We start from the raw sequence: 21,735 nt of genomic DNA, 5'->3' as shown, positions 1-21,735 counted from the left end.
GTGAAGTTACGAAAGCTGGGCAAAGAAACATTACTGTCCATCTTATCCTAAAACAGTTTAATAAACCAGCTAAATTTCCATTCATCAAACTCTCAAACTCTAACTAGTTCTAATAATTTTAAATATTGGAAATTACATCACATAGAGAAAAACACAAGGTAATACATATTCATAATATTTATCTATGGCTCTAATTATATTTACATAATTTTTTTAATATTCATTATAAAATAGATTTGCTTCAATTACACTAGTGGGATCATGTGCGTTAGAAATGAAATAAGTGATCACATAAATAATTATGTAACTATGTAATCAAGAGTATGTAGATATGTTTCAAGCATTTATGTAGATATGTTTCAAGCATTTATGTAAATACTTTCATAAATATGCAATGGAATAATATATTGATACGCGTTAAGTGATCGCCTAAATAATTACATGATTTTTCAATGAAAATAATTATATGATCTTTCAATAAAAATATTTACAAGATTTTCCAATGGGAAAGTGCATTACAGGTAATACATATTCATAATATTTATCTATGACTCTAATTATATTTACATTATTGTTTTAATATTCATTATAACATTACGATCACATTATTAATGTTAAATATAATAATACTATAAAGTAATTAACGATAATAATTTAAATTATCATCATCATCATCATAACCTTTTTCCTATTAATTGGGGCTAGCTACATGAATCATAATCCTCCATTCTGTTCTATTAAAGGCCATACCTTCAATGAGGCCATAAGTTCCCGTATCTTTTCGGACTACTTCCAACCACGTCCTTTTGGGCTTACCCCTTGCCATTTTCAATCCTTCTACTTGAACTGAAGCGTACCACCTAACAGGTGTTGTCCCTGGTCGGTGCCACACATGGCCAACTCATCTAAGTCTACTCTCTCTCATCTTATCCTTTATTAATACCACATCTAAAATTTCCCCAATGAATTCATTTTGAATTCTATCCCTTCTTATTTTGCCACTCATCTATCTCAACATCCTCATCTCCGCGACATTCATTTTATGAATATATTATTTTTACCTGCCCAATATTCCACCCATAGAACAAAATTGGGCTCATAGAACTTGCCCTTCAGTTTTGTTGGTATGCGGCGATCACATAAAGTCTCAGTTGCTCATCCCCACTTCGCCCACCCAACTTTGACAGTTAAAATTAGGGAAATTATCACAAATATGTCTTAATTTTTGCCTAATTGGAAAAAAAACCTTCAATTTTCATAACCCTCATCCACACCCTTGTTCCTTATTTTTGGTAATTTTTTTGCTAAAATAACTTTCACGGTAGCCATAATACCGTGAAGCACCATGACACTTTGAATACTGTAAGGTCTCCAACATTTGTTACGGTACTCGAATTACTGCAATACTTTCACACATATATTATGGTAGTAAATGTACCATAACTTTGTTTGGTGATTATACGGTATAAAAAATAATTGTAATTATTTCTAAAGTTCTCCTGCCATTTTCATGATTTTTTATCATAAAACCCTATATCTTCCCATCCCACTCTCTCTAACCCCACATCACTCTTCCTTTGCCTCTTTTCTCATATATATATATATATATCTCTCTCTTCCTTAGCCTCTTATATCTCTCATCTATTTTCTATCATCCGTCTATTTCTCAATCTTTGAATGAGGTCTCTGAGAGCTATTTCTCAATCCGTGAGTATAAAATACACACGACAACACTATTTTATAGGTATGTCATCAAAATCGTCAATCTTGTAATTATATTTCCTTCGATTTGCGATAGGAACATTTTACAAGAAATATTGTGTTGTTTTTTCTATAGTACTTGATTTAGTTAGGTTGGCTATTGTAATTTTTTTGATTAAAATGTTGCATAAATAAGTTTTAGATTTGTATTTATATCATGGCATCTGCATTGTAATCTAATGTACCTATATAATGCAACCTCCTCATTATATATAAGTATTTTGAAACTTCTCAGTAGTATTTTATATTTGTTTCTTTATGAAATTTATCTACAGTGATTAAGCTTGTACGCAACAATAATGAGTGACAACAAAGTGAAAATTGTTTTATACTTTGGTGGTTCTTTCAAGAGGAAATCTAATGATTGACGTATTTTTTGTGACGGTGGGGGCATGGAGGTTATATTTTTTAGGGGGATCCTATCATTCGATCAAGTAAAGGCTCACCTGTCAAAAGTATCAAATTATGCCCCAAGTACTATGACTATTAGGTATATTGACCAAGGGTTACTAAGTAACAGTAATATGATATGTATTAATGATGATGACAACATTGTAAATAGGGTGGAAGGGACTTCTCACATCGCTTTGTATGATCAAACAGACCTATTCACACCGACTCTATTAATTATCGACCACTAACAGTGCTCAATAATGGTCCATTAAGATTGGTCATGTAAGAAGTTTGCAATGAAATTCTTCAATTTCTTTTTCGACAACAGTTTTCGACCGAAGCAAGTAGTTCAGAATGAATGTGCTGCTGGCATAAGCATAGAAGATGAACAAGATTCATAAATCGAGCGATATATTGACGATATCAATCCGATAGAAAGCCCCCCCAAGATTGACCGTCACGAAGTTGTACGTCGATAGGGTTAGGATTTTGATGACGTATAGGCATGTCGTAATCACCTTATTGATTATGCCATAACACAAAACTTCAATATGAAGTTTATAAAAAGTGAGGAGAGACGTGTATGGGTGAGGTGTGCTACAGATGGGTGTTCATGACAAGTGTACTGTTGGAGGGTTTCTTCAACTTTGTAAACATGCACTCATGTGCCGGAGCAATAGGTAAGGTTCGTTAGCCGCTTGCTTGAAGCCACTGGGTAGCAAACAAGATCAAACTGATACCTAAAGGTGTTATTAATGATATACAACGTGATCGCAATGTCATGTTATCTTACCGACATGCATGGTGGGGCAAAGAGGTTGCACAAGAGATAAATGAGGGTTCCCATATGAAGTCATACAAGGATCTTGCCAAGCCAAGTACCTTCATAAGATCCGAATCACTAACCCTGGAACCTTAATGGTTATTGAAATAGATGATCATGATAGGTTTGAGTGCGTGTTTATAGGCAATCGTCCATGTTTGTATGATTTTATGTATGGTTGCAGGCTACTGATGGGACTAGATGAGATATTTTTTAAGGGAAGATACAAATGGATACTATTGGATGCAGTTGGGGTAGATACGAATGAAAATATATTTCATATAGCATATGCAGTGGTTGAGAGTGAAAATACACCAAGTTGGACTTGGTTTCTAGAGCATCTCAATGAGCAGTTTGGCGAGAGGCATGATTCGCCAGCTTTGACTATTGTCTCAGATCGTCAGAACGGGTTGCAAATCGCAACTGAAAAAGTATTCTCAACCAGTGAGCAGAGCTATTGTATGAATCACATTGCTGATAACTTCAAAATGGTCTATAGAAATTTGGCTCTCACAAAGCTTTATTGGAAAGCTGCATGTGCATTATCTATGTCAATTTTCGATGAGTACATGGTAAAGATTAAGAGTGCAAATCCTGAGGCCTATGACTGGATCATGTTACAACATCAGAAATATTGAGCAAATACATATTTTCGGAGGTGTAGATACAATCATTTTACATCAAACATCTCCAAATTATATAACCGGTGGAGAGGGCAGTTGTGAGAGTTATCCCACTCTCTAGAGGGGTCCACTTGAGGGATCTAGGTTGTCTTACACTTATTTCTTTGGGAATTGGGTGCAACAATTTGAAATATTTGTACGCTTAGCACTGAAATGAACGTATAAAAAAAAAAAGTATTACAACCAAATATCTATAAAAACTTTAAAAAAGCTATCAAAACATTAACATACTAGCATTATCAATAATTGATGGGCTGATCCGCTTAGATATTGGTGATCAGGATAAACAACTTTTGACAACACGCGGAACAAAAAAGCTAGGGCAGCTGCACTCCATGCATACTGACCAGCTACATCCATATTCTAAAAAAGCTGTAAATATATAATAGGCACCGATCCATTTGTGGAATCCATGAAGAATGTGCAGCCAACTAGGTATAGGAGTGTTGTAACAGGGTATTGGGGTTATAGTTTTGTAGCAGCTGTTTAAATGTGTTCCTCAATCATGTCAGTCGGATAATAAAATGATTAGAACCTCGTGACACCTATCATAGCATGCGGCTTATATAATCCTTGTACTTCTCAACTTTCATAAGAGTTACAGCTACACTAGTCACCCTTAGCCAGAGAATTTTCTATGCATCTTCAAGAGTACGAATCATCTCTCTGACATCTACATTGAAGTGTTCGGTGTTCGTCTCTGTATGCCACCTCTCGATTATAGCAGACAATGTGCCATTGTCTTAGTGATTCATCAGAATTATGGTTAGATGATACAATCCTAATCTCTTGACCAAATCGATTTGATCATTGTTTGTTAAACGCCATAAAGTAACTGCATTGTCATTCTCATCAATCCTGAGGGGACTTTCCCGATCCTGAAATGGAATTTGTGATTTCAAATATTAAAATAAATAAATTGATTAACCAACATGATAGATAAATAATATAATTTGAAATAATTGTACATACATCTCCTTCCCAGATCTTCTGTGATATATGTTGACTCTGTCTATTGAGCAATGTAGGAATCTCATGACCTCCTGGGCAAGGTGCACCTTCTGCTATGATCCCTGTTTAAAAAACCATCGTAAACAACAAACTCATAGTAAATAGACTACTACTAGTCTATCATACAAAGTAAAAGAACAATCAGTAAAGAACATACTAGGAGATATGTGGCTCATGAATGACACAAGAATCAGTCGATAACCATCAAGGCAGATGTGTATGATTTTGGTTTTACTTTGACTTTGTCTATTATTTCCTATTGGCCATGTCTTAACATAAGCCCATAGCCCATAGAGATGCACAATAAAACCTCCCAATTTGACTTATTTTTGTTTTTTGAGCTAATTTTTAGGTAGGAGATATTTCTTTTAGGAGACGAATCACAAGTGATAGGTTTTCAAGCTAGTTTTTTAAGATAGTAATGGATTGAAAAGAATTTATGAAATATCAATATGATAAGGTAAAATGACTAAGAGAAGGGACATGCTCTTACATCTTCCCAAAAAAAAAAGGAATATGCTCTTACATCTTCCCCAAAAAAAAGGAACATGCTCTTACTTTATGTAGGACAATGTAGCCATTAAGATATCAAAAGAAGAAACTACTTAAACACATTCAATCATAATTAGTACATAAAGTAACTAACAAGGCAAACAAGAAATCACTTTCATATGTATTTTCATAGATAATTATGAAGATTTATCATGATAAAGAACTCGTATATTTGTTGCAAATATTATTGATATAATGTAGAGCATCCTGGTTTCACGAACATGATTACTACTCAAGAATAATTGAATAAACAAGAAATTTCAAAAAAGAGTAATTTCATGCTTATTTTGAACTCGTAATCAAAGCCATATCAACCCAAAATAGTACAGAGCATTTATATCAACAATGCCAACACCAAAATCCCATTCCAAAGCAAGCTAAAAAGCAATATTTTTTTTTTACCAAAATTACCCCAAATCAAAGAAAAAACTTAAAATTGGCAATATATGATGTTACCCTAAATTGGTTAAAATACTACAAAGTACTAAAAAAAAAAAATTTGGGGAGAGATTTCTCACCTCAAAGATTTGATGAGGTGAGGTGAAATGAGGGAGAAAGAGACACCGTGAGAGATTGAACACTAGAAATCTTGAAGTTGAGAAAGAGAATCGAGCCCCTAAAACGGTAGAAACAGAATCGTAAAGTAGAAAATGGTTTTGGATTAGGGTTTATAAGGTTCAATAGTATTACAACATTTCGAGTGCCGCAATAAAAATTCAAACTCCTTACGGTAATGAAAATGCCGTATAACATAAGTTCGATTTTACGGTACTTAAAGTACCGTACTATTACTTCAAGTTATTACGGCATTTTAAATACCGTATAAAATGCGATAGTTATTATTGTTGACGAGGTTTATGAAAGTTGAGGTCCTTTTTTTTTTTTTTTCATTTAGGTGGAAATTATGGTATATTTGTGATAATTTTCCTTAAAATTGTAATATTGATTTTAAATTAAATATATCAAATTTATATAATTTTATTTTTATTATTTGAATATATTAATAATATTTAATTATATTTTTAATAATTTTATATAATTTTCATAATTATAATTAATGAAACTATACTTATTATTGTCATAATACATGATTCCTATATTAATATTAACAGGATTGTAATAAAAATAAATACATGTTGGAATATTTACAATTATGATATTCATGAAAAAAATCGTAATTACTTTGTTATTACTTTATTAGTAATACGTTATAACTGCTAAAGACAATCTCGTATTAAATTGGTTATTAATTCTTTTTTAATTGTAAAATTTAACATATAGCTATATTTAATATCACTTGTAGTTTTAAAGAATTTGAGTTTTTAAAAGTATGGTCATAAAATTTGTATATTTTGACATAAATATTAAAAAATAACATGCATTTGGTCTTTTATATCGTAGAAGATGCTCTTTTTATTACATGCTTTATTTATGTGTGATTAGGCCCCATGTTTTGAATGTGAATAGCCCTATATAAATGCTCTATTCCAAATCCCATTTCACTTCAATTTTCAAAATTTAGTGTTCAAGATCATCCTAAAAAAAAATAAAAAATGGTAGAGTTCAAGATTCATTTGAACTTGGATGAGAGTTAATTGTCATATTTTGAAGTCAGAAAATTGGAAGAGAGTTAAAGGATTGAGAGATTGCTATCAATTTTAAGTTTAACTTGGAACATTGAAAATTTTAACTTTAATCGAGAATATTGGAAGCATTGAAAGATTATAATTTTAACTTGGAACATTGGAGGAGATTGATGGTAAGAATACTTGAATTCACCTGCTAAAAAAACCGATAATCCCTCTAATATTCTTCCTCATATAGGTTAAAACCGATAACCCCTTTAATATTATTTCGTTAAATCAATTTTTTATTTTGTTTTTTATAGTGAACCTTATCAAGTTTCCTCTCCTTCACGCTAACAAATACTTTTACTTAGACAACTTGAAAATTAGTTTTCATAATATGAAAATTCATGTTTGAAAATGGTAATACATAAATTACTACATTAATATTAATAAAATTATAATAAAAATAAATAAATATTGGAATATTTAAAATTTAAAATGTATAATTATGATACTCATGAAAAATCATAACTACTTGATTATCTTTACTAGTAAAATGTTATAACTGCTACAAACCATCAGGGTAAATTGATTTATGCATTCTTTTTATTTATAATAGTAAATTTTAATATAAAACTATATGTAATACCACCTATAGTTTTAAAGAATTTGAGTTTTTAAAGTATGGCCATAAAATTTGTATATTTTGAAATAAATATTAAAAAATAAAATGTATTTAGCCCTTTATTTTGTGGAAGATGCCCTTTTTATTGGGTACTTTATTTATGTGTGTCCATGCTTTGAATGTGAATACGCCTTTATAGATGCCATCGTATAAATATTTTGTTGCAAATGCCATTTTAACTTCAATTTTCAAACTATAGAGTTCAATATCATCCTAAAAAAACAATTTTCAAACTTTAGAGCTCAATATCATCCTAAAAAAACCCGTAAAGGTCAAGAACCCTTTGAACTTGAATGAGAGTTAATTGTAATAGTTATCCTTTCAAATTAGAAAATTGAAAGAGAGTTAAAGTATTGAGAGCTTGCTATTAAATTTAACTTTAGCTTGTATAGTTAACATTTTTCTAAAAAAGATAATTTTAACTTGGATAAGTGGAAGAGACTAATATTTTAACTTTAATTTGGATCTTTCGAATAGAGTAATGGTGAGTATACTCGAATTCACTTTGTAAAAAACCCATATCCCCCTAAAATATTCTTTCGAGTAATGATCCTATGAGACCCTTCCACATCCATGTGTGTAGGACCCCACAGATCACCATTAAATTTAACACAAATCTCTAAAAGAGTCAAGTCCCACACCCATGTCATAACTTTTCTAGAGATCTGTATCAAATTTAATGGCTATCCCTTGAGGTCGTGTGGAAGGGTCTCATAGTATCAATGCTCTATTCTTTCTTTCCCGTATAGGTTAAAACCAAATCTTCTATATCCAATTTTTCTTTTTTCCAAACGTAACCAAATATTCTATATCCATTTTTTCTTTTTTCCAAACCTTTTCAGCTTTCCTTAATTTTCATAATATAAAAATCTGGCTTCACAAATATTTATACTTCATTATTTGAAAATTAATTTTTATAATATAAAAATTCAGTTCTATATCCCTTTTTTCTTTTTTCCAAACCTAACCAAATATTTTATATCAAATTTTCCTTTTTCAAACCTTTTAGCTTTCCTTTTTCCTTCAGGCTTCACAAATATGTGTAGTTCACCACTTGATTCTTGTGGCTTCACAAATATTTGTACTTCATCGTTTGAAAATTAATTTTCTTAATATAAAATGACTCTGCTCCTTCGATAATACAAAAGAGATGACATCTTCTTTATGTATTTCTAACTCTATGTATGGCTATTTTTATCTCAAACTCTATCCCAGATACAGCTATCCACGGAACAATAAATGCTAAAAAGCTAAGAGGATGGGAAGCTAATGATTCGAACAACGCGTAATATTTTTTACTTTTAAAGGTGCAGTTATTGTGAGGTATTCGTATTATCGAATTAATTTGATAAAAAAATAATAATAATCACTCGTAATTTGGAAACACAATATTCCGATTTTGTAATTTACCAATCCCCTAACACAATGTTCATATTTTATAATTGACCAACACCCCTCCTCCATGGGGAATACAATGTGGCCATTTTGTAATTGGCCAACCCTTCTCCCTCAAAATTGGTCGTACTTAATTTTTTTGAGCCAAAATATTTTTATTTTCTTATTTTTATTACAAACTTATATAACGTAAGCCCCAAAATCATTGCATTTTCAGTTTATAATCTCTCTCTTCAATCCAGTGTTCGCAAAACCGATAGGTCCGAATCGGAACCAACTAGTTAGATCGGAATCGGCTAGGTATCGACTACCGTTAAGGCTGGTTTTGTAGTATTAGTAAAAACTCAAGAACCTCTAAAAAAAAAAAAAATTAGCACGAAAACCAGACGGTTCGATGTTGAACCGGCCGTTTTAATTCAAAACTGGCTAGTTTCTGCTAACCGGTCTGGTTTAAAGATAAAACATGCGATATAACGTTCATAACGATAGCATATTAAATAATGGCCCTTATTTGACACAAAGGCCGTTATTTTAAACATAACTTGTGATTCATGTTTTGTAACTTTTTTTCTATTCGATTTTCTGGATTTTTTTTTGTCTGTGAATTATTGCACTTATACACTTGAAATTTTCTATAAATAACTGTGTATTGAATCACAAATTGAAAAAGAATGATTTTTTGGTGGATTGAAATGGCGGATTTATGAAACTGTGAAATTTCCGCCATTTTATCAATATGAGCTTTTCAATACCCCATGAATATGTATGTAAATGGAGGGCTTTGATTCATTATTGAAGCCTAATACTGTTTTCTATTTCGATTTGTCGAAAAATATGAATTTTGAAGGTTGATTCGGCTGAAAATGTTGTTGTTTGAAGAACTGTGTTCGATGAAAAAAAAATGATGTTTGATTGATGTATTGATTGTTTCTTATTGAATTGATCAGTTAATTTTGATCAGCAAGGCTTCATCAATCGAATATATATGTTGATTTATCATTGAGTATATTTATTTATATGAATTTTTTTTGCTGCTTTTTTGTTTTGAAAATTGCATGAAGTGAAATATCTGCCATTTTTGGAGAACAATCTCAATAGTGAATTGATCTTCATGATATTTGAGGCATTTAAATCGTAATTGAAGTATCTATCATATCACTAGGCCAATTTGTTCAAAAAATGAAAGACTTGGGGTTGATTTTGACTCTAAAGTTTATGTGTTCTTTGGCTCGATTTTAGGGTTCATAAAAAATTTTTGCTTCATAATAAAATTATGTTTTATATATTTATATATATATATATATATATATATATATAAACAAGTTATTTGTGATGAATATGAGAAAAAATAGATTCTTTCTTTTTAATTTTAGGGTGAGCTTGTTGGATATTTTTTAATGTTATATATATTTTTTACAAAAACATCTTTTTTTGAGATGAATATGAGAAAAAAATTTCTTTCTTTTTAATGTTATATATTTTTTGTGAGCTTGTTAGATTGTTTTTAATGTTATTTATGGTTTTTACAAAAATATGTTATTTGTGATGAATATGAGAAAAAAAATTTCTTTCTTTTTAATTTTATATATTTTTGGTGAGCTTGTTGGATTGTTTTTAATGTTATATATATATATATATATATATATATATATATATATATATATATATATATATATATATATATATATATATATATATATATATATATATATTACAAATTTTTTTTTTGGTGATGAATATGAGAAAAAAATATTTCATTATTTTTAATGTTATATTTTTGGTGAGCTTGTTGGATTGTTTTTAATATTATATATTTTTTTTATAAAATTATGTTTTTTTGCGATGACTATTAGAAAAAAACGTTTCTTTCTTGTTAATGTTATATATTTTTGGTGAGCTTCTTGGATTGTTTTTAATGTTATATATATTTTTTACAAAAATATGTTTTTTGTGATGAATATGCAAAAAAAAGATATTTATTTCTTTTTAATGATATATATTTTTGGTGAGCTTGTTGGATTGCTTGTAATGTTATATATTGTTTTATAAAAGTATGTCTTTTTGTTCTAGGAAATGTAGCATGAGTTTGTGTTGACTGAATAGTATTAAAACATTAATGTTTATTGGTTGAGTTTCTTTTATAAAACAATAAATTCCATGAGCTTTTGATAGGCAATCATAGTACGTGGTAAAGGTCCTCCATTGTTGTGCTACATTAAATCGTATCATTTTGTAGGTTGGCCTGATTACCTTCATCACAAATTTCCAGTCACATCTACTTGGGATTTTGCCATCATAAATTTCCAGCCACATCTACTTTAGATTTTTCCAGCCACATCTAGTTTGGACTTTTTACTTTGGATTTTTCCAGCCACATCTAGTTTGGACTTTGGAACAATTACAACCTTGCTATATAAGGTTTCCTTAGGCTAGATTTTATACGTACCAATATATTTATTGCAACACTATTGCTATTCACTGAGAATCTATGGAATTACTGTAAAAGTCTTGTGAATTTGTAAAAAAATTTTATTGCTCTATTGAAGCCCTGAATTGTTTGCACCTGCAACTTGGTCCAAATGACTAATATATGATTAGTCTAGAAGATAAAAAAAGAAAAGAAAAATGATTTACATATGACTTAATCTAAGTTTTTCTAATTTTTTTAAATGTTTTTAGGGTTTTTGACTGATTTTTTTTAAAAAAAATCTACTCTTCCGGTTAATCCGGTTAACCATTAAGATTCAAACCGCTCCCAGCCTCATGACCGGTTAATGGTTCCGGTTTGATTTTGTGAACACTGCTTCAATGCACGAGAAAAAGCCTAAAAATCCCGCTTTCTCTATAGCCTCTACAATCACTCTCACTATTTGAGCGTACTATTGAGCTTTTTCTCCTTGCGCTTTTCTTTGTGGTCGAAACCCATGGCTACACGAGCATAATATTTGAGCTTTCTCTCTTTACGCCTTTCTTTGTGGTAAAAACCCATGGCTTATATTGTAACAGACGTCTGGCTTCTCTCTCCAAAACCATTAAGAAAGAAGCATTCAACTTGCTTCTCTCTCCAAAACCATTAAGAAAGAAGCGTTCCGCGTTTCCATCACAACATTCTATTGAGAACGACCCATCTGACGGAAGAACTCTGTACTTCTCAATCTGAGAGTTCAAGCTGCTGATGCCTTTGATGCCTAGAAGAACTCTGGAAAACCTGCTGTATAAACATTTTAAAACTCACATAACATAAAATTGATCAAAATAATTAATTTTGATAGGAATCAGGTCCTTTAGATCTAAGAAATTATGCAGAACTCCACCTTAATTAGCTTTCGACCCATAGTCCACTACAAAGTTCATGGACTACCAAAGTTAGCCAATTATGTAGCACTCCACCTTCATTAGCTTTCGACCTATAGTCCACTACAAGGTTCATTAGACTACCAAAGTTAGCCAATGCACGGGTTCATTATTAGACTACCAAAATTAGCCACTAGATTAAGGGATGCAATGATTGGACTACCAAAATCAGCCAACAGACTAGGGGATGCAATCACAATTAATGGATTTCAGGTTTTCTCCTAGAGACAAAAACCATAGTTATTCGTAGACAACTATAACTCTATGGTGCATAGAGGTAATCTCATGCTTCACCCTCTTTGGTGAATCTCAAAACCGCTATGTACATGCCGAGGGATTGATGACTCTTTGGCTAATCTCAAAACCGCTATGTAGGTACATGCCGAGGGATTGATGCTTGATGACACAAGCTGCGATGCCTTTGAAACCTGCTGCAAAGGGATTGATTAAACAAGCTGACTACATTGATCCCGAGCTTTTAGAGGAATTCAAAAAATTAGGGATCCCTTTAACAGAGCAATTCTCGATAGTGCATCTGTTGGTACAACCTATAGAATGGAATTAGAGGAAAAAGGAGTAATCTTTTGCTTGATTTCAGAGGCAATTAGAGAGTATCCAGATGAAGTTAGGAAATATTTAGGCAAAGTTGTTCATCCTTCTGATAACTACTACGCAGCTCTAAATTCAACAGTTTTTAGTGATGGTTCTTTTGTAAAGATACAGTTTCACCAATAGATATATCAACCTATTTTTGAATCAACGTAGTTTCAGCAATGGACATATCAACCTATTTTCGAATCAACGCTTTAGAAATTGGACAATTTGAAAGAAATCTGATTGTGGTTGATGAGAGAAGCTATGGTATTATGCAGAGGATGCTCAGATTAAGTATTCAATTATATAACATTGGTATCCTGGTGATAAGGAACGAAAGGGAGGGATATATAATTTTGTTACAAAAAGGGGCTTATGCAATGGCGATAATTTCAAAAATTTCATGGACTCAAGTGAAGACTGGATCAACGATCACCTGGAAATACCCAAGTGTTATTGATGTCGATGGGGTCCTAGTTTCCCTTCGGGAGGGGAGGCGGAAACCCTCTCTCAAACAACTGTAGAGGTCTGATGCGTGACGCACGCGCGGGCCCTCCTGCTAGCGGATAGGAGGCTGACAGTGAGAGAGATTTTTGCAACTGGAGCACGAACGCTCTTACATTGCTTTGGGGGTTTGGGGACATGCCTTGGTAGATGGTCCTCTTAGAGCAATTACGAAGCCCTCCGTTTATTCGTCAAAGCGGTTTGGACAGGAGCTCTCTTCAAGCTCACGACTTCTCTCCTCTCACTTTCTCTGTGCTTTTGGGATGGGATTTGAATGTCTCTCCTCCTTGGTCGTCATTTCGGAGGGAATCTACTGGCCGCTAAAAAGGGGGCGTAGATAAACCCGAAAGGCGAGGCCTGCGGGTTTGCTCACTTCTGTGGGTTTACAGATGGGCATGGGCTGCCACGCGAGGGGGGGTCGCATGCACGGGGGTGAGAGTGAGAGAGAGACGGAACGACTCATCATAGGAGACGTGGGGTAACCTGTGCGACCGGGGTGCCCGTGGGACCGCGCACTCAGGGGTATCCCTTTTCTCTCAAAGATTTCTCTCCTCTCCTCTCCTCTCCTCTCCCTCAAGGGCTCACAAAGAAAGACAAACTAACAAAAGCTAGCCTTGATTCCTCCCAGCCTTTGGAGCTCTCAAAGGGGCTAAAAGCCTCTAGCCTAAAAGTTTCAAGGTCCAAAAGTCCTCATTTACAAAGGAGTTGAGCTTGCTTATATAGAGGATTTACCAACCAAAGGTGGATGCTCAAAAGTCAAGTTTAAATACAATTAAAGAAATTCAAAACAAATCCAAAAATTAGGTGCAAATGACCAAAATGTCCCTGCGATCTTTTGCCCGAATGACGAGACCATCCCTGTATGTAGATTGCTCTGCCATGGGGAGACCTTGAAAGCTGGTCCTGCAACTTACGACAACTGTTTAGCTATTTCAGCAACATATCTTCGTTCTTCTCTCGGTTGTGAGTATTTTGATGCCCTTTAATCATGTTGTGGTGCCTTTTTTGTCGGGGGTGAAAGTCCGGCCAATTTTGTGAACTTTGTTTGCCGATGCATCTTTGAGCTACGTCGTTTTAGCTCCTGGTTCTGCTTGTAAGTCACAGAGGAGGCTGTTACAGTCGTTTTGCACCAAGTTTGGGTTGATTTGGTGCCGATTGGTGCATTTGCCTAATTTGTAAGGTTGCCGAATAAAGACATTCCGGCAACTGGTTGGATTTGCTTCTTTAGCGACCTAGGGGCTTGCATTCATTGAACTACGGATTGAATGCAATAGTTGTACCAGAATGTAGCTCTTTGGAAGGGGATGCTATTGAACTCCTCCACATGTTAATCCAAGGCTTAGGACATTGAGCTATGGTTCACTGAATCCGAAGCTTGCTAAACCCTGTGTTTTCCTTGGTTTCTCCTATCCCTTTCATCTTCAGAGCAATGGGGGTTCTCGGTCACGCCACAGTGTGTCCCTTAGGTCAAATTGATGGGGCTGGCATGATCCAAAACATGTCAATGTTTGAGCTCCGTTTGATTTCAGAGAAAGGTGTCGTGGGTTGGCGAAGTTGCTGCCTGAAAACATTGTTGTAGCCCCATTTCCGGGACTGGTTTATTGAAGCCGCACTGTGCTATGGTACAACCCATGAGTTGCGAGGCCGCATGAGCATAGACCCCTCTAGGGAGGTCCGATTGAGCCCAAATTTGGTCCTCAGGGGTTTTTCGACGTCCAGGCACAATAGCGGTGGTCTAGTACCTTGCTATAGCCGTTAGCGTAGGGCTACAGTGAAGGGTCCTTCTTTGGTGCGAGAGGACCATACCCAAGTCGCTAGGCTGGAGGCTTTATTTTCGACACAATCTTGGTCTGCGGGTGCTTCGTGAACCTGCGAGACCAACCTACCACCGGCTCTCTCCTTATTCATACGGGCTTACGGAGGTACGTCAAAAATGATGTAAAAGAGTTGTTTTGAGGGGAAAGAATTCGGTCGGTGAGTGTTATTCGGTTGCTTTAACGGACAATCATCAACAGGCAGATACTGGAACTAAGATAATTCATATTGGGAAAAATTCGAGAAGTAGGATTGTTTCAAAAAGCATATCAGCAGGAAAGTCAAGGAGTTGTTACAGGGGTTTGGTTGAGATTCGACCACATGCTCAGAATGCAAGGAATTTCTCTTAGTGTGACTCTTCGTTGATTGGTGATAATGCGGTGGCGAACACTTATCCTTACATCCAGGTAAAACTTCAACCATTTTACTTTTTTTTCTTCTTGTTGGGTTTGAAGTCATTATTTTCTCTTTGAGTTGCTTTATCTTGTTCTTGAGTCGAGCACACTTCTTGGATGTGATGCATGGTTGTGATGCTTCATCCTATTTATGAGTGTTTTTTTTTTTATATTGTGAGAGAATATTTTGTTTCTGATGTTGTATTTATGTGGTAGAATGCAAATTCATGCTGTATTGCTGGTAACACTGAAATATGAAAAAAATTATATGCAAGCGCCTTTAGGGAAGCTAGGGCTGCCGTATATCAGCCAGGAGCATGTGGCTATGATGCTTTTCACCACAATAACACATTTTAGTATTGGACATTGTGATATACTTGCAATTAACTATGTATTCACTTTGACATCGACTAATTTGTAATTTATTGGATACATGCTGATTTTAAGTAAATGAATTCTCTTTGATGGCTTCAGCCTTTTCTTTAACGCTTTTGGTCCATGAGTTAGAATATGATTGAAAGTAATGAGTAATGCTCTCGAGTGATGCATTTCTCATCCTTTTTTCCGTTTAGGCTTCAAATGTGAAGGTTGATTGTGCTGCACCACCTCTTAGGGCCTACATTGTTCCAATTTATTGACATCACTGTCTTTTGGAGTCTCAAAATAGGTCCTCTTCGTTATACTGTTCCTTGCTATTTTTAGTTGTTTTTCTTTTTGCTTTCAAATTATCTCCATGTTGGAAGGGTTGCTGTTGAACAGCCCACTGGTCATTTCCTCAAGCAAATGTTGCACTTTTTTCTGCTCTTGCCATGAATTCATGAACAAATCAGTTACTTGTGATGCGGAACATTCTTTGTCTTAGATAGACTATGTTTAAGAATTAATTAGTTTGAGAAATGTTGCATTTTTTTCTGCTGAACTTGTCATGAATTCATGAACAAATCAGTTACTTGTGATGCGGAACATTCTTTGTCTTAGATAGACTATGTTTAAGAATTAATTAGTGGATATTGATGCACAATTTGCGAACTTCCTATAACGGGTTCGTGATTGTTGAGGGTCCAATCAATTGCGAAGATTGTTTTTATTGAAGAAGCTCGGAAAAGGTTCCAAGTCCTCAATTAAAATCATGATCATCTTGTGCTGCAAATTTTGGAGCAAATGATCGCTATGCTAGTCCATGGGTTTTAGCAGTTTAGTAGCAATGGGGCTCATCTATGATAGGCATATCTATGTCACTTGAGTTTCTTAGAAGAATGTAGTGACTTCTAATTTGATGATTGTTGGAATTACAAGGAAAATGCACTCTTAAACTTACATCGAATGCAAGAATTATATTTATGCAGTTTCATAGAGATGCCTAGTTTGTCATCCTCTTTTACTGTATTGTTATGAGGTCAGTTTAGGGTGACAGGACGTTGAAATAAATCCCTATGCTTTTTATATTGACCTAGTGGAACTCGACTAAAGTAAGGTGGGATAAAGCTTGTCCAAAGAAAATTTACTTCAAAAAAAGATTCTGCAAGACAATGGGCTTAGTGCTACAGTATATGTCGAGATCAAAACAAATACGTAGAGGGATTTTTTTGGGCAGAAATTTTGCACAATTCAAAAAACAAACAATTTTATAAAAATATGCTATTGAGTTCTTGAAGGTTTAGATTCAAACCATTAAACCTATTCTGTTCATATTGCCACCATGCTTTAGATGACAGAGGCAATTACTGAAGTTTTTTTGGGTAGATACCTTTTTTCTTATTCAATAATGAAATAAATTATAGTTAAGAAAGCATGGCAGGCTATTTTCTATGTGCATTTTGTCTTTCATTAATCTTAATCTGGAAACTTATGGTGAGGTATTATGGTTGCGAATGGTCCTGTCCATGAGAATAATATGATTTACCAAACTTATGTTTGTGTTATGTGAATGAAAATGTATTGGCAAATAAAACAATCTTAACGGTGATAATGGAAAGAGTTGATAGTAGGAAATCTATTGCAGTATACTGCTGCAGATGCTACTATCTTGGAGAGATTGGTTGGGTTTAGATTTTCCTGTAGCTATGTATAGACACACACGAGTGCTTGCACATGCAATTATTAAACTTCAAATAACTATGAAAGTATGCTCTTTTTCATGTTGGTTTGAGAGGACTTGCTACCAGTGAAAAATCGCCTTAAATCCGTACAGATTTTATCCAAAAATGATGTGGGATATGACAAATGTTTTGCAAATATTTGTTATACATATTATATATATATATATAAATAAAAGAAAAACCTTCTCAATGCCTGTAGGCGAAAATAAATAGTGATTTCACCTACTCTCATCACTATATATATATATATATATATATATATATATATATATATATATATATATATATATATATATATATATATAAATAAAAGGCCATGAAAAGATGAAAGCAAAAGCACGTACAATTCAAAACTCAATCCCTTTCCTATCAAAAGCTTATGTAAAAATTCTAAATTAGGTATTCCCTTTTCTATATCTTATAATTCATAAAATCTTATCTCAACCAAATTTCAAAATAACAAAAATAACCTTAACAAACTAATTATTTTCAAGTTGGTCTTAGTGACCAAAATTTTCAGATATGGTGGAGCCTTTATTCTATAGGGAACCTTACTATATGCTCTCAATAAGCCCTTATTCTATAGGGAACCTTATTGTAAGCCGCTAAATACAACGGCCCCTTACCTAGGGGTCCCATCTACTTGCACGGTCGAATTATAATATCATGCCTGAATGTCATTACTTTTTGTTTTTTTCCTTGTACAAATCTTTTTTATTTATTTATTTACAAATCATATTGATACCAAATTTGACGTGTATCATCCTCTCATGGAGCCGCACATGAGAAAAATATATAAAAAGGTAAATATTCTTAATAAAATAAAATGACCAAAGTATTTTTTTTAGACGACCTCTAGAGAGGATGAAACTCCCTAAGTTTCATATTCGTATGATTTGTAGAAAAAATTTAAAAATAAAATACTCTAAGCCACTAGATCAAGATCAAATGCTCATATGCTCACTTTTGACATTAGAATGAAGCGTTTCAGCCCTCCATCCAGATCCGACCGTAGGGAGAGGGTGGCATACATGAGTTACATATACCGGTGGCATATGAAAAGGTATGTTCACGGTTCTAGGCATGTCAACATACACAAGACACGTGTCAACCCCAAAAAAATTCGACATCGCGGGAATGGGGTTGGGGCATTGGTGATCGGGGGCTGATGCCTCAACATGACATCCTACCTTCTATTCCTGCCATTAACATGTCATAAAAAAAGAAAAAAGAAAAAAAAAAGAAAAAAAAAAGAAAAAAAGAAAAGAAAAGAAAGAAGAGATCTGACACGTTTGTTTGTTCTTGAAATCTCATTGGAGAATTACTTAATTTCGCCGCCTTTTTCCCCTTTCTCTAAACACTATACAACTATGTCATGTTTGAAAGATCAACTTTTGAAATTTTTTCTACTTGAGAAATAAAATTATAAGGTATTATGTAACATGGCTTGTACTTTTTTTAAACACTACAACTATGTCATGTTTAAAAGACCGACTTTTGAAATTTTCTTTTCGTGAGAAATAAAATTATAAGGTATTGTGTAACATGGCTTGTAGAACAAAAGCAAAAATTAAGTGTCAATTGTTACATGAGAGACACCTGAGACACTTTCGACAAAGTGGGCAATGTAAGGCTTTTGCCTACCACTTATCTATGCAATTTCTATGAAAGACATGGCGACATGGCAATTCTCTAACCACTTCACTTCATCCTCCATGAAACCATGGAGGCAGATCGAGCATTCATCCTGCATTCATCCTTGACAAACTGCTTTGAAATTCCATTACCACCCCCAACTGGTAAATTCTTAGGTGTTTGGAAGAACCACATGTAGATTAAGAAACCAATGATAATGGGGACTCCTAGTTCCTTGAGGCATAAGTCAAGACCACTAAGGTTGATTTTGGCCTCTTTACTCATCGTCGAAATTAATTTGGTTTTAATCTTCTTCATCTCGGACTAATCCTCTTCTTCTCGGACTAATCCTCTTCTTCTCGGGCTCTATTCTCATTTCGTCTCGGGCTCTATTCTCACCAAATGACCGCCTCCCAAATCCCCTTTGACTTACCCTTTTTCTTTTTTGTTTCTTTTTCTTTCTTTTTTTTCGTCTTTATTCTTCGTCTTCTTTATGAAATAAAATTATGAATATGATTAAGCTCAAAGCTCCTCATACATACGTATTGAACCTAAGAAAGCAAATACCTATTGTGAACTAGTACACCATTAGGTTTCCAACCCATGAAGTCAAGGTTCTTTAGTTTAAACCAATCCATATTAAAATAGGACTTCTCTATTTGCCTTTTTACATTAATTCAATTCTTAATTGAAACAGGACTTATCTACTTCCCCAGCTACCTAGGACTTCTAATTCGTTGGCTTGAAGCCATGTTTTGAATGGATTCATGTAATTCCTAAACCCCTTTAGGAGCTCCTATAATGTACGATAAATGATAATCCTTGGGATTTCAGGATACCGATTATATTTCATAACTACCTTTATTCCCCATATTTATGAAAATACTATTTTTAAGGGGAGTGAATCTTTTGGGTTTAGATATCCAAGGTGAGTCCGTGGAATATAACTTTTTTCACTCCTAAAGAATGGTAATAGATAGATGGGCCTCACCTGGGTGGTTCTCCAGGGCTTTTCTAATAAAAAGTAGTTTTGTAGAGAGAGAAAGTCAATATGCAAGAGAGAGGGTAAGTTCTTCTAGTCCTGTGGGTAGGTGTTCCAGAGAGAAGACCATGTTTAAGGGATTGTGGTTTCTTTTTCTTTTTTTTATAAAAAGTAGGTTTTGTAGAGAGAGAAAATTAATATGCAAGAGAGAGGGCGAGTGCTTGTGGTCCTTAGGGAGTGTGTTCTAGATTTGCTGCTAGAAAATTGAGGACATAAAAAAGCAGGACTCCTTAAAACTGCTCTAGACTCTATGGTTCTTCTTATCTAGAACCAAGTTTGCTCTATTTGAAGAGTGTTGAAGGTGATCGATTGAGAATTGGATTTAGGTTTTAGTTTCTTTAAGATTTTTGGATGCATTAGACATATATAAAGAGATAAAATATTTAAGACAGAGAGCGCGCATTTGTTCCTCCCCATATATACAGTAATAGGGAAGTTTCTTCGTCATCTCTCTAACCTCCAGTTATCAAACACACCCTTAGAGAACCCAGAACTCCCTACATTCTTATAGTAGTTCTTATTATCAAACAAAGAATTGTTACAGTGAACTGGAACTTCCAACTATAGCTGAAACTTCTCATTATTAAATGTGCCCTTAATTAAAAAGGAGCGTGCTTAGTATATCTTGCGGAAGCATAACATAAATCCACCTCTCAGCCAAAAGTTATACAAAGAAAGATTTTCAATCTGAAACCTTAAATCTTTGAAATAACCATTTGAGTATTTTCAAAATAACATTGAAGAAAATTTACTTCCTTATCACCTGAATCTTACCTATCAAGAATTGAACAATCTCGGGACATTATTCTTTTCAGTTTTTTTAAGCACATGAATTCTCAGGTCAATCTCATGACATTATTTTTTTAGGCACATCAAAATTGGATAGACTCTTTTCGAGCTTACAAAGCCTTTTTTCTTTTCCTTTCCCTCTCTCAATTTTTTTTTTAGCCTTTTTTCTTTTCTTTTCCCTCTCTCAATTTTTTTTTATTTATAAAGTGGTCTTGTTAGGAGATGGACGTTCCATCCCTGAAACTGGCAATCCTAAAAATAAGTGGGGTTTTGTCGAGGGAGTGAATGTAGGACATGTTTCCACTGTAAACCCCAAAAAAGAGAGTGCTTTGAGCCCAATCGAGTCCCCTCCAGCTTATATTTCTTGCCCAGATCAACAGAAAACATTGTCGTTGTCACTTTAGAAACATGTTTGTTCGACACTGGACATCCAGGCTAAGAATGGAAATGCAACGAATTGGTAAGAAATAGGATTATTTAGAAATAGAGACATTTTTAGTTTCTCTTAAATAACAGCGTGTTTTCTGGTATTTTCCAGAAAATCCAGTATGATAAATGGCACTATGGAGAGTACCAACCATTGCTATTTCCATTCACTCATGGAGAGGGAAAAGAAATTGGATTACTCGCCAGCAAA

General features: G+C 33.9%; 1 pseudogene; it reads left to right on the top strand.

Annotated features, from left to right (window-relative positions):
• The first annotated feature begins 12,640 nt into the window (after window positions 1-12,640).
• Window positions 12,641-16,221, top strand: LOC148781932 (iron-sulfur cluster assembly SufBD family protein ABCI8, chloroplastic pseudogene; annotated as a pseudogene).
• The last annotated feature ends 5,514 nt before the right edge of the window (window positions 16,222-21,735 follow it).

This window comes from Amborella trichopoda, chromosome 5 (assembly GCF_054954075.1).
Source record: "Amborella trichopoda isolate Santa Cruz 75 chromosome 5, AtrichopodaSantaCruz75HAP2 v2.0, whole genome shotgun sequence".
NCBI classification, from domain to species: Eukaryota; Viridiplantae; Streptophyta; class Magnoliopsida; order Amborellales; family Amborellaceae; genus Amborella; species Amborella trichopoda.
This window is presented reverse-complemented; position numbering and strand designations above follow the sequence as displayed.